This window comes from Physeter macrocephalus, chromosome 1 (assembly GCF_002837175.3).
Source record: "Physeter macrocephalus isolate SW-GA chromosome 1, ASM283717v5, whole genome shotgun sequence".
NCBI lineage: Eukaryota > Metazoa > Chordata > Mammalia > Artiodactyla > Physeteridae > Physeter > Physeter macrocephalus.
Window position 1 is genome coordinate 26,104,337 of NC_041214.2, and position 12,219 is coordinate 26,116,555.

The following is a 12,219-nucleotide window of genomic DNA, read 5'->3' on the forward strand; positions in this document are numbered from 1 at the left end:
CTGGGAAAACTGGACAGCTACATGTAAAAGAATGAAATTAGGACACTCCCTAACACCATACATAAAAATAAACTCAAAATGGATTAAAGACCTAAATGTAAGGCCAGACACTATCAAACTCTTAGAGGAAAACATAGGCAGAGCACTCTATGACATAAATCACAGCAAGATCCTTTTTGACCCACCTCCTAGAGAAATGGAAATAAAAACAAGAATAAACAAATGGGACCTAATGAAAGTTCAAAGCTTTTGCACATCAAAGGAAACCATTAACAGGATGAAAAGACAACCCTCAGAATGGGAGGAAATATTTGCAATTGAAGCAATTGACAAAGAATTAATCTCCAAAATATACAAGCAGCTCATGCAGCTCAATATCAAAAAAAACAAACAACTCAATCCAAATATGGGCAGAAGACCTAAATAGACATTTCTCCAAAGAAGATGTACAGATTGCCAACAAAGTCATGAAAGGATGCTCAACATCACTAATCATTAGAGAAATGCAGATCAAAACTACAATGAGTTATCACCTCACACCAGTCAGAATGGCTATCATCAAAAAACCTACAAACAATAAATGCTGGAGAGAGTGTGGAGAAAACAGACCCCTCTTGCCCTGTTGGTGGGAATGTAAATTGATACAGCCACTATGGAGAACAGTATGGAGGTTCCTTAAAAAACTAAAAGTAGAATACCATATGACCCAGCAATCCCACTACTGGGCATATACTCTGAGAAAACCATAATTCAAAAAGAGTCATGTACCACAATGTTCATTGCAGCTCTACTTACAATAGCCAGGACACGGAAGCCGCCTAAGTGTCCATCGACAGATGAATGGATAAAGAAGATGTGGCACATATATACAATGGAATATTACTCAGCCATGAAAAGATACGAATTGAGTTATTTGTAGTGAGGTGGATGGACCTAGAGTCTGTCATGCAGAGTGAAGTAAGTCAAAAAGGGAAAAACAAATACCGTATGCTACCACATATATATGGAATCTAAAAAAAAAAAATGTTCTGAAGAACCTAGAGGCAGGACAGGAATAAAGACGCAGACATAGAGAATGGACTTGAGGACATGGGGAGGGGGAAGGGTAAGCTGGGACCAAGTGGGAGAGTGGCATGGACTTATATACACTACCAAATGTAAAATAGATAACTAGTGGGAAGCAGCCACATAGCACAGGGAGATCAGCTCAGTACTTCGTGACCACCCAGAAGGGTGGGATAAGGAGAGTGGGAGGGAGATGCAAGAGGGGGGAGATATGGGTATATATGTAGATGTATAGCTGATTCACTTTGTTATAAAGCAGGAACTAACACACCATTGTAAACTAAAGGCGAAAAGACAACTTTCAGAATGGGAGAAAATATTTGCAAAGGAAGCAGCTGACAAAGGATTAATCTCCACAATTTACAAGCAGCTCATGCAGGTAAATATCAAAAAAAAAAAAAAAACCAACCCAATACGAAAATGGGCAGAAGACCTAAATAGACATTTCTCCAAAGAAGATGTACAGATTGCCAACAAAGTCATGAAAGGATGCTCAACATCACTAATCATTAGAGAAATGCAGAATGTAAATTGATACAGGCACTATGGAGAACAGTATGGATGTTCCTTAAAAAAACTAAAAATAAAGCTACCGTATGACCCTGCAATCCCACTCCTGGACATATATCCAAAACCAAAACATGGTCCAAAAGGATACATGCACCCCAATGTTCATTGCAGCACTGTTTACAATAGCCAAGACATGGGACAAACGAAATGTCCATCAACAGAGGAATTGATAAAAAAGATGGGTACATATATACAATGGAATATTACTCAGCCATGAAAAGATACGAATTGAGTTATTTGTAGTGAGGTGGATGGACCTAGAGTCTGTCATGCAGAGTGAAGTAAGTCAAAAAGGGAAAAACAAATACCGTATGCTACCACATATATATGGAATCTAAAAAAAAAAAATGTTCTGAAGAACCTAGAGGCAGGACAGGAATAAAGACGCAGACATAGAGAATGGACTTGAGGACATGGGGAGGGGGAAGGGTAAGCTGGGACCAAGTGGGAGAGTGGCATGGACTTATATACACTACCAAATGTAAAATAGATAACTAGTGGGAAGCAGCCACATAGCACAGGGAGATCAGCTCAGTACTTCGTGACCACCCAGAAGGGTGGGATAAGGAGAGTGGGAGGGAGATGCAAGAGGGGGGAGATATGGGTATATATGTAGATGTATAGCTGATTCACTTTGTTATAAAGCAGGAACTAACACACCATTGTAAAACAATTATACTCCAATGAAGATGTTAAAAAAACAAAGCTTGCTGCATGTCAGCTGGTTCTAACTTACATAAAGTAAGAGTAATAAAAAGACTTGCTTTCATTAAAATTCAAATAAGCATGGATTGAAGATCTGAAAAATTAGTTTATACCTAAAAAGATTCAGGAGAACCTGAAAAATTTCAGAAACAAGACTATATAATATGATTTATATTTTCAGTCTACTCCAAATTTAATACTGAAGTACCTACAGCATATGAGGTATGTATGGATTAAACACAATAGTAATACCATAATGGCTACCATTTAGTGATTACCTGTGATACTTCCTTCAGGTTCCAGTATCCTTACAACAAACCTGTTATTTAGTTGTTAAGTGTGTTTTTACAGAGAAAGAAACTGAGGCTCGGAGAAATAAGTAAGTTATTCAAGGTCACTCAGTTAATAAATCAAGCCAAGATTCCAAATTATCTTTTTGATCCCAAAGAATATGCTGTTTCCACTACCCCCATTATTGCCTTCAACAGGTGTTTCTTGTCTTAAAAACAATAAATGTAAAATGTTTCTCTGTTACAAAGCCCTAGATTCCAAAGGGCACCTTGAGCTTGGGGCAGTGGGGAAGAAAAGTGGTAGATGTAGGGGGTAAGGGTAAATCTAAGAAGTATAATCAGGGTGAATTCATGTGGACTTGGCCTTTAATTCAGTGTTAGGAAAGAGGAAGAAGTTTAAATTTTCCAGTAGTTGACTGGGTAGGATCAAGATGGTGGAGTAGGTAGACCCTGAGCTCACCTCCCCCCACAAACACATCAAGACTACAATGACATATAGAGCAGCTCTCTCTGAGAACAGCCTGAAGACTAGCAGAATGGCTCTTCTACAACCAAGGTTATTAAGGAAAGTGGAGTCTGGTGGGAAGGAAGGAGAAGTGATCTAATCGGGACCCACACCCCTAGTGGGTGGCCCAGAAGAGGAGGGGATATCACAGGCTTGGGCATCCTCCCTAAGGATCAAGGGGTTTGAGCCCCATATTGGGCATCCTAGCCCTGAGGTCAAGCACAAGGAAGATAAGCCTACTTGGTTTGAAAACCAGCAGGGCTTATCATAGAGCCATAGAAACTGAGACTCCAGTTTTGAAGAGTGTACACAGACTTGCCTGCTCCCAGTCACAGTGCAGAAGCAGCATATTGAAAACACCTCATGCTCTGTCCATCCTACCAGGAGTGCCCCAGCACACCTCCCAGCCCGAACTGGTCTCCTGCTCCAGCCCCACCTGCTCTAGTGCTGTTCCCAACCAAGGCAGTAACAACCATTGCACCAGGGAGAAGCTGAGCTAGCTTGCATTTGCAGCTCTAGCCCCTCAGGCCCCAGCCCTACCTCTGACCAAAGTGGATACCGCTATCACACTGGGGAGAAGTGGCACTAGCTCAGATTTGCAACTCCAGCCCCTTTGGCTCTGGACCTGCTCTAAGCCTGGGAGAAGCCCCAGCTCACACCTGGCTCCAGTTCTAACTCTTCCTACTCCAGCCCCATGCCCTGCTAAGGTGGCAGCTGCCAGTGCACCCCAGGTGAAGACATGGTTAGTGCTCACTTCAGGTCCAACTCTCCCACCAAAACCACTGGGCACATGCAGACTGCATGGGGATGCTCCCACACAAGGACATGCCTTTAAAACTGGGATAGGTAACTGTTTCACCTAATTTCATAGAGACAAAAAGAGAAAGTCAAAGTGAGAAGACAAATGACTATGTTCCAAACAAAAGAATAAGTAGAAACCCCAGAAAAAAAAAACCCTAATGAAACAGAGATAAGTAATTTACTTGATAAAGAGCTTAAAGCAATAGTAATAACAATGCTTACCGAACTCGGGAAAAGAATAGAGGAACACAGTAAGAACTTTAACAAAGAACTAGAAAATATAAAGAAAAACCAATCAGAGCTGAAGAATACAATAATTGAAATGAAAAATTCACTAGAAGGAATTACCAGCAGATTAGGTAATACAGAGGAATGCATAAGTGACCTGGAAGACAAAATAGTGGAAATCACATGATCAGAACAGCAAAAAGAAAAAAAAAATTTTTAAAGTACAGTTTAAGGGATCTGTAGGATAACATCAACCATACTAACATTCACATTATAGGGGTCCCAGAAGGAGACGAGAGAAAGGGGCAGAAAACATATTTGATGAGATTATGGCTGAACCCTAACCTGAAGAAGGAAACAGATACGCAGGTCCAGAAGCACAGAGAATCCCAAACAAGATGAAGCCAAACAGACCCACATGAAGACATGTCATAATTGAAATGGTAAATGTTAAAGAGAGAATTCTAAAGGCAGTAAGAGAAAAACAAAGAGTCACATACAAAGGAACTCCCATAAGGCTACCAGTTGATTTTTCAGCAGAAACTTTGCAGGCCAAAAGGGAGTGACACGATATACTTAAAGTGCTGAAAGGGAAAAACCTACAACCTAGGATACTCTACCCAACAAAGTCAAAGTGTTTCCCAGACAAGCAAAAACTAAGAGTTCATCACTACTAAACTGGCCTTACATCAAATGTTAAAGGGTCTTCTTTAAGTGAAAAAGAAAGGCCTATAACAAGAAATAAGAAAATATTTATTTGAAGGAAAAATATCTCACTGGTATATGTAAATATATTGTAAAGGCAGTTGATCAACCACTTAAATAAGCTACTATGAAGGTTAAAAGACAAAATTGTAAAATTAACCATTAATCAACTATAACTACAATAAACAGTTAAGGGATATTCATAAAAATGTAAACTATGACACCACAACATAAAATGTTGGTTGGGGGGGGCTTAGTAAAAAAAAGTAGAGCTTTTAGAATGTGTTTGAACTTAAATGACTATCATTCTAAAACAAGTAGATATATTTATAGATATGAACCTCATGGTAACTGCAAACCAAAAACCTACAGTAGATACAGAAAAAGAAGAGAAAGGAACCCAAACATAATACTTAAAAAGTTATCAAACCCAGGCCCATGAGCCATGGCTGCTGAGCCTGTGTGTCCAGAGCCTGTGATCTGCAATGGGAGAGGCCACAACAGTGAGAGGCCCACGTACTGCAAAAAAAAAAAAAAAAAGTTATCAAACCCAAAGAGAAGAGATTAAAAGAAGAAAAGAACAAAGAAATACAAAAACAACCAGAAAACAAGTAACAAAATGGCAATAGATACATACCTATTAATCATCACTTCTAATGTAAATAGACTAAATGCTCCAATCAAAAGACATAGGGTAGCTGATTAGATTAAAAAACCAAGATCCATGTATATGCTGCCTACAAGACACTCACTTCAGAGCTAAAGACACACCCATTGATAATGAAGGGTTTAAAAAAGATATTTCATGCAAATGGAAATGAAAAGCTGGGGTAGCAGTACTCATATCAGACAAAATAGACTTTAAAACAAAATCTATAACAAAAGACAATTTAGGGCATTAAATAATGATAAAGGGGTCAATCCAAGAAGAGGATATTAGACTTGTTAACATATATGCACCCAATACAGGAGCACCTAAGTATATAAAGTAAATATTAACAGACATAAAGGAAGAAATTGACAGTAATACAATAATAATAGGGGATTGTAATACCCCAATCACATTAATGAATAGAGCATCCAGACAGAAAATCAATAAGGAAACATTGGCTTTAAATGACATTTTAGACCAGATGGACTTAATAGATATCTGTAGAATATTACATTCTAAACCAGAAGAATACACATTCTTCTCAAGTGCACATGGAACATTCTCCAGGATAGATCACATGCTAGGTCACAAAAGAAGTCTCAGTAAATTTACGAAGATGGAAATTAAATCCAGCATCTTTACTGACCACAGCAGTGTGAAACTAGAAATCAATAGCAAGAAGAAAACTGGTAAAAACACAAACAAGTGGAGACTGAAAACATACTATAAAAAAGCCATTGGGTCAACAAAGAAATTAAAGAAGAAGTCAAAAAATACCTTGGGATGAATGAAAATAGAAACACAATGTCCAAAATCTATGGGACACAACAAAAACATTTCTAAGAGGGCAGTTTATAGTAATAGAAGCCTACCTCAAGAAAAAAGAAAAATCTCAAATAAACAACCTAACTTTCCCTCTAAAGGAATTAGAAAAAGAAGAACAAGCAAAGTCCAAAGTCAGTAGAAGGAAAAAAATAATAAAGATCAGAGTGCAAATAAATAAAATAGAGACCAAAAAACAATAGAAAAGATAAATGAAACTAAGAGCTGTTTTTTTGAAAAGATAAACAAAATTGATAATCTTTAGCAACACTCATTAAGAAAAAGAGAGAGTGCTCAAATTTAAAACATAAGAAATGAAAGAGAAGTTACAACTGAGAGAAGTTACAACTGATATCACAGAAATACAATCATAAGAGAATAATGCAAACAGTAATATGCTAACAAATTGGACAACCTAGAATAAGTGGATAAATTCCGAGAAACATAGTTTTCCAAGACTGACTCAGGAAGAAACAGGAAATCTGAATAGATTGATTATTAGTATTGAAATTGAATCAGTAATCAAAAGACTCCGAACACACAAAAGTCTGGGACTGGATGACTTCACAGGGGAACTCTACCAAACATTTAAAGAAGAGTTAATATGTATGCTTCTCAAACTGTTTCAAAAAATTAAAGAGGTGGACTTCCCTGGTGGCGCAGTGGTTAAGAATGTGCCTGCCAATGCAGGGGACATGGTTTTAGCCCTGGTCCAGGAAGATCCCACATGCCATGGAGCAACTAAGCCTGTGCACTACAATTACTGAGCCTGTGTCTAGAGCCTGCACCCACAATTGCTGAGCCTGTGTGCCACAACTACTGAAGCGCACGTGCATAGAGCCTGTGCTCTGCAACAAGAGAAGCCACCGCAATGAAAAGCCCATGCACCGCAATGAAGAGTAGCCCCTGCTCGCTGCAACTAGAGAAAGCTGCGTGCGGCAATGAAGACCCAATGCAGCCATAAATAAATGAATAAACAAACAGAGAAACAAATAAATAAATAAAAGAGGAGAGAACACTTCCCACCTCATTCTATGAGGCCAGCATTACCCTGATACCAAAATCAGATAAAGATACTACAAAAAAAATTTACAGGCCCATATAGCTGATGAAATAGATGCAAGAATCCTCAACAAAATATTAGCAAACCAAATTCAACAATATGTAAAAAGGATCATACATCATGATCAAGTGGGATTTATTCCCAGGATGTGAAGATGGTTCAATATCTGCAAATCAATTAACATGATACACCACATTAACATAACCAAGGATAAAAATCACATGATCATCTCAATAGATGCAGAAAAAACATTTGGCAAAATTCAATATCCATTCGTGATAAAAAGTGTCAACAAAGTTGGCATAGAAGGAACAAACCTCAACATAATAAAGGCCATCTGACAAACCCACAGCTGGCATCATACTCAGTGGTGAAAAGCTGGAAGTATTTCCTTTAAGATCAGGGAGAAGATGAGGATGCCCACTCTTCCCACTTCTATTTAATATAGTATTGGAAGTGCTAGCCATGGCAATCAGACAAGAAAAAGAAATAAAAGACATTCAAATTGAAAGGGAAGAAGTAAAACTACCACTGTTTGCAGATGACATGATACTATATAAGGAAAACCTTTTTTTTTTTTTTTTTTTTTTTTTGTGGTATGCGGGCCTCCCTCTGCTGTGGCCTCTCCCGCTGTGGAGCACAGGCTCCGGACGCGCAGGCTCAGCGGCCATGGCTCACGGGCCCAGCCGCTCCGCGGCATGCAGGATCCTCCCAGACCGGGGCGCGAACCTGGTTCCCCTGCATCGGCAGGCAGACGCGCAACCACCGCGCCACCAGGGAAGCCCCAAGGAAAACCTTTGACTCCACCAAAAAAACTACTAGAATAAACGAATTCAGTAAAGTTGCAGGATACAAGATTAATATAAAGAAATTTGTTGCATTTCTGTACACTAATAACAAAAGAAATGAATCCCATTTATAAATCAAAAAATAAAATATCTAGGAATAAATTTAATGAAGGAGGTGAAGGACACATACTCTGAAACCTATAAGACATAGATGAAGGAAATTGAAGAGGATAGAAATAAATGGAAATATATCCCGTGGTCATGGGTTAGGAGAATTAGCATTATTAAAATATCCATACTACCCAAAGCAATCTACAGATCTAATGCAATACCTATCAAAATACCCATGACATTTTTCACAGAACTAGAACAAATAATCCTAAAATTTGTATGGAACCACAAAAGAGCCTGAATAGTAAAGCAGTCTTGAGAAAAAAGCACAAGGTTGCAGGTATCTCTGCTCTCTGACTTCAGACTATACTACAGAGCTAAAGTAATCAAAACAGTGTGGTATCAGCACAAAATAGATCAATGGAACAGAATAGAGAGCCCAGAAATAAACCCACACACACATGGTCAATTAATCTATGGCAAAGAAGCCAAGAATATATAATTTTTAAAAAAGACTGTTCAATAAGTGGTATTGGGAAAACTGGACCACCTACACATAAAAGAATGAACTTAGAACATTTTCTCACACTATTTACAAAAATAAACTCATGATGAATTAAAGACCTAAATGTAAGACCTGAAATCATAAAACTAGAAGAAAACATAGGTACTACACTTTTTGACATTGGTCATAGCTATATTTCTTTGGCTTTATCTCCTTAGGCAAGGGGAATAAAAGCAAAAATAAACAAATGGGACATAATCAAACTCAAAAGCTCTTGTACAGCAAAGGAAACCATCAACAAAACAAAAAGGGAACCTACCAAATGGGAGAAGATATTTGCAAATGATACATCTGGTAAGGGTTTACTATCCAAAATATATAAAGAACTCATACAACTCAATATGAAAAAAAAATAGCCAACCCAATTTAAAAAGGGCAGAGAATCTGAACAGACATTTTTCCAAAGAAGACATACAGATGGCCAAAAGGCACATGAAAAGATGCTCAACATCACTTATCATCAGGGAAATACATTTCAGAACCACAATGAGATATCACCTCATACCTATTAGAATGGCTATTATCAAAAAGAAAAAAAATAACAAATGTTGGCAAGGATGTGGAGAAAAGGGAACCCTTGTGCACTGTTGGTGGGAATGTAAATTGATGCAGCCACTATGGAAATCAGTATGGAAGTTCCTCAAGAAATTAAAAATAGAACTACCATATGATTTAGCTGTTGCACTCCTAGGTATTTATCTGATGAAAACACAAATTTGAAAAGATATATTCACCTCAGTGTTTATAGCAGCATTATTTACAATGGCCAAGACATGGAAGCAACCTAAGTGTCCATCAATAGATAGAAGGATAAAGAAGATGTGTTATATATATAGAAACATAGGACTATATATATGTGTGTGTGTATATATATATTTATATATAAGACTATTACTCAGCCATAAAAAAGGATGAAATTTTGCCATCTGCAACAACATGGATGGACTTGGAGGGTATTCTGCTTGGTGAAATAAGTCAGACAGAGAAAGACAAATACTGCGTTTCACTTAATATGCAGAACAAATGAAACATATACAAACAAATGAACAAATATAACAAAACAGAAACAGGCTTACCGATAGTGAGAACAAACTAGTGGTTACCAGAGGGGAGAGGTGTCAGGGTTGGGCCAAGATAGGTGAAGGAGATGAAGAGCTACAAAATACCAGGTGTAAAATAAATACGTTACAAGGATGTTATGTACAGCACAGGGGATATAGACAATATTTTATATCTTTCTATGGCATATATTTTATAAAAATATTGAATTACTATGTTGTACACCCCAAACTAATATAATATTGTAAGTCAACTACACTTCAGTTAAAAAAATCAGTTTAATTAAAAAAATTATCTTACCACTATTTCTGGTCTTGATGTTTGGAAGGACGTGAAAGAAATTATAGAGAATATAAGAGGAGGAATGAGTTACGTGGTGAGGAGGGTAGGTAGAAGGAAACATGATGAAGTGTTTGGTTTGGGAAATGTGAATATGGAGATATCCCACAGGTTTAGGCAGGCATGGCTTGTTTCCTCCAGAGAGGTACTCTTCCCTTTTCTTGCTTTGTTTTGTTTTGTTTTCTTGTTGTGTTTTTTTTTTTGGCTGCACCGTGGGACATATGGGATCTTAGTGCCCCAACCAGGGATGGAACCCACGCCCTGTGCATTGGAAGCACAGAGTCTTAACAACTGGACCACCAGGGAAGTCCCTAGGTACTCTTTTTTTTTTTTTCAGCTGCATTGGGTCTTTGTGGCTGTGCACAGGCTTTCTCTAGTTGTGGCGAGCGGGGGCTGCTCTTTGTTGCGGTACGCGGGCTTCTCATTGCAGTGGCTTTTCTTGTTGTGGAGCTCAGGCTCTGGGCATGTGGGCTTCAGTAGTTGTAGCATGCAGGCTCAGTAGTTGCGGCACGTGGGCTCAGTAGTTGTGGTGCATGGGCTCAGTTGGTGTGGGATCTTCCCGGACCAGGGATCTAACCCGTGTCGCCTGCATAGGCAGGTGGATTCTTAACCACTGCACCACCAGGGAAGTCCTCTTGCTCATTGTTGAGAGAAAAAGAGAGACAGATTTGACCCTGTGGAACAACCTATTGTTCATCCAGCCCCAGCCAGCGCCTCCTCTTCCCAGCTCATTGTTTTTTCCTCCAGTGTCCATGGTACATTCTGTCATCATGGCCATAGAAACTTTGTTTTCCTTAGAATTGCTGTTAGGAGGTCTAAAACTTTGAACTTTCGTTTTATTTTTCTCCTCGTTCCCCCCCACCCCTCAGATGCCAGAAAACTCTTTTTGTTTGTTTGCTTTTATTTCTATTACTCTAGGAGGTGGGTCAAAAAGATCTTGCCGTGATTTATGTCAAAGAGTGTTCTTCCTATGTTTTCCTCTAAGAGTTTTATAGTGTCCGGTCTTACTTTTAGGTCTTTAATCCATTTTCAGTTTATTTTTGTGTATGGTGTTAGGGAGTGTTCTAATTTCATTCTTTTATGTGTACCTGTCCAGTTTTCCCAGCACCACTTGTTGAAGAGACTCTTTTCTCCATTGTATATCCCTGCCTCCTTTGTCATAGATTAGTTGATCATAGATGCATGGGTTTATCTCTGGACTTTTTATCCTGTTCCTTTGATCTATATTTCTGGTTTTGTGCCAGTACCATATTGTCTTGATTATTGTAACTTTGTAGTATGGTCTGAAGTCAGAGAGTCTGACTCCTCCAAGTCCGTTTTTTTCCCTCAAGATTGCTTAGGCTATTCAGGGTCTTTTGTGTCTTCATACAAATTTTAAGATTTTTTTGTTCTAGTTCTGTAAAAAATGCCATTGGTGATTTGATAGGGATTGCATTTATTCTGTAGATTGCTTTGGGTAGTATAGTCATTTTCACAATACTGATTCTTCCAATCCAAGAACATGGTATATCTCTCCATCTGTTTGTGTCATCTTTGATTTCTATCATCAATGTCTTATAATTTTCTGAGTAGAGATCTTTTACCTCCTTAGGTAGATTTATTCCTGGGTATTTTATTCTTTTTGTTGCAATGGTGAATGGGATTGTTTCCTTAATTTCTCTTTCTGATCTTTCATTGTTGGTGTATAGGAATGTAAGAGATTTGTGTGCAGTATTGAGATGATCATATGGTTTTTATTCTTCAATGTGTTAATGTGGTGTATCACATTGATTGATTTGCATATATTGAAGACTCCTTGCATCCCTGGGATAAATCCCAGTTGATCATCGTGTATGATCCTTTTAATATATTGTTGGAGTTTGTTTGCTAGTATTTTGTTGAGGATTTTTGCATCTATATTCATCAGTGATGTTGGGCTATAATTTTCTTTTTTTGTAGTATCTTTGTCTGG

General features: G+C 38.2%; 1 protein-coding gene across 1 annotated transcript in view; it reads left to right on the forward strand.

Moving 5' to 3' along the window:
- The window catches only part of GK5 (glycerol kinase 5), an 81,593-nt gene that overhangs the window by 12,941 nt on the left and 56,433 nt on the right, over nt 1-12,219 (forward strand). The window lies entirely within an intron of this gene.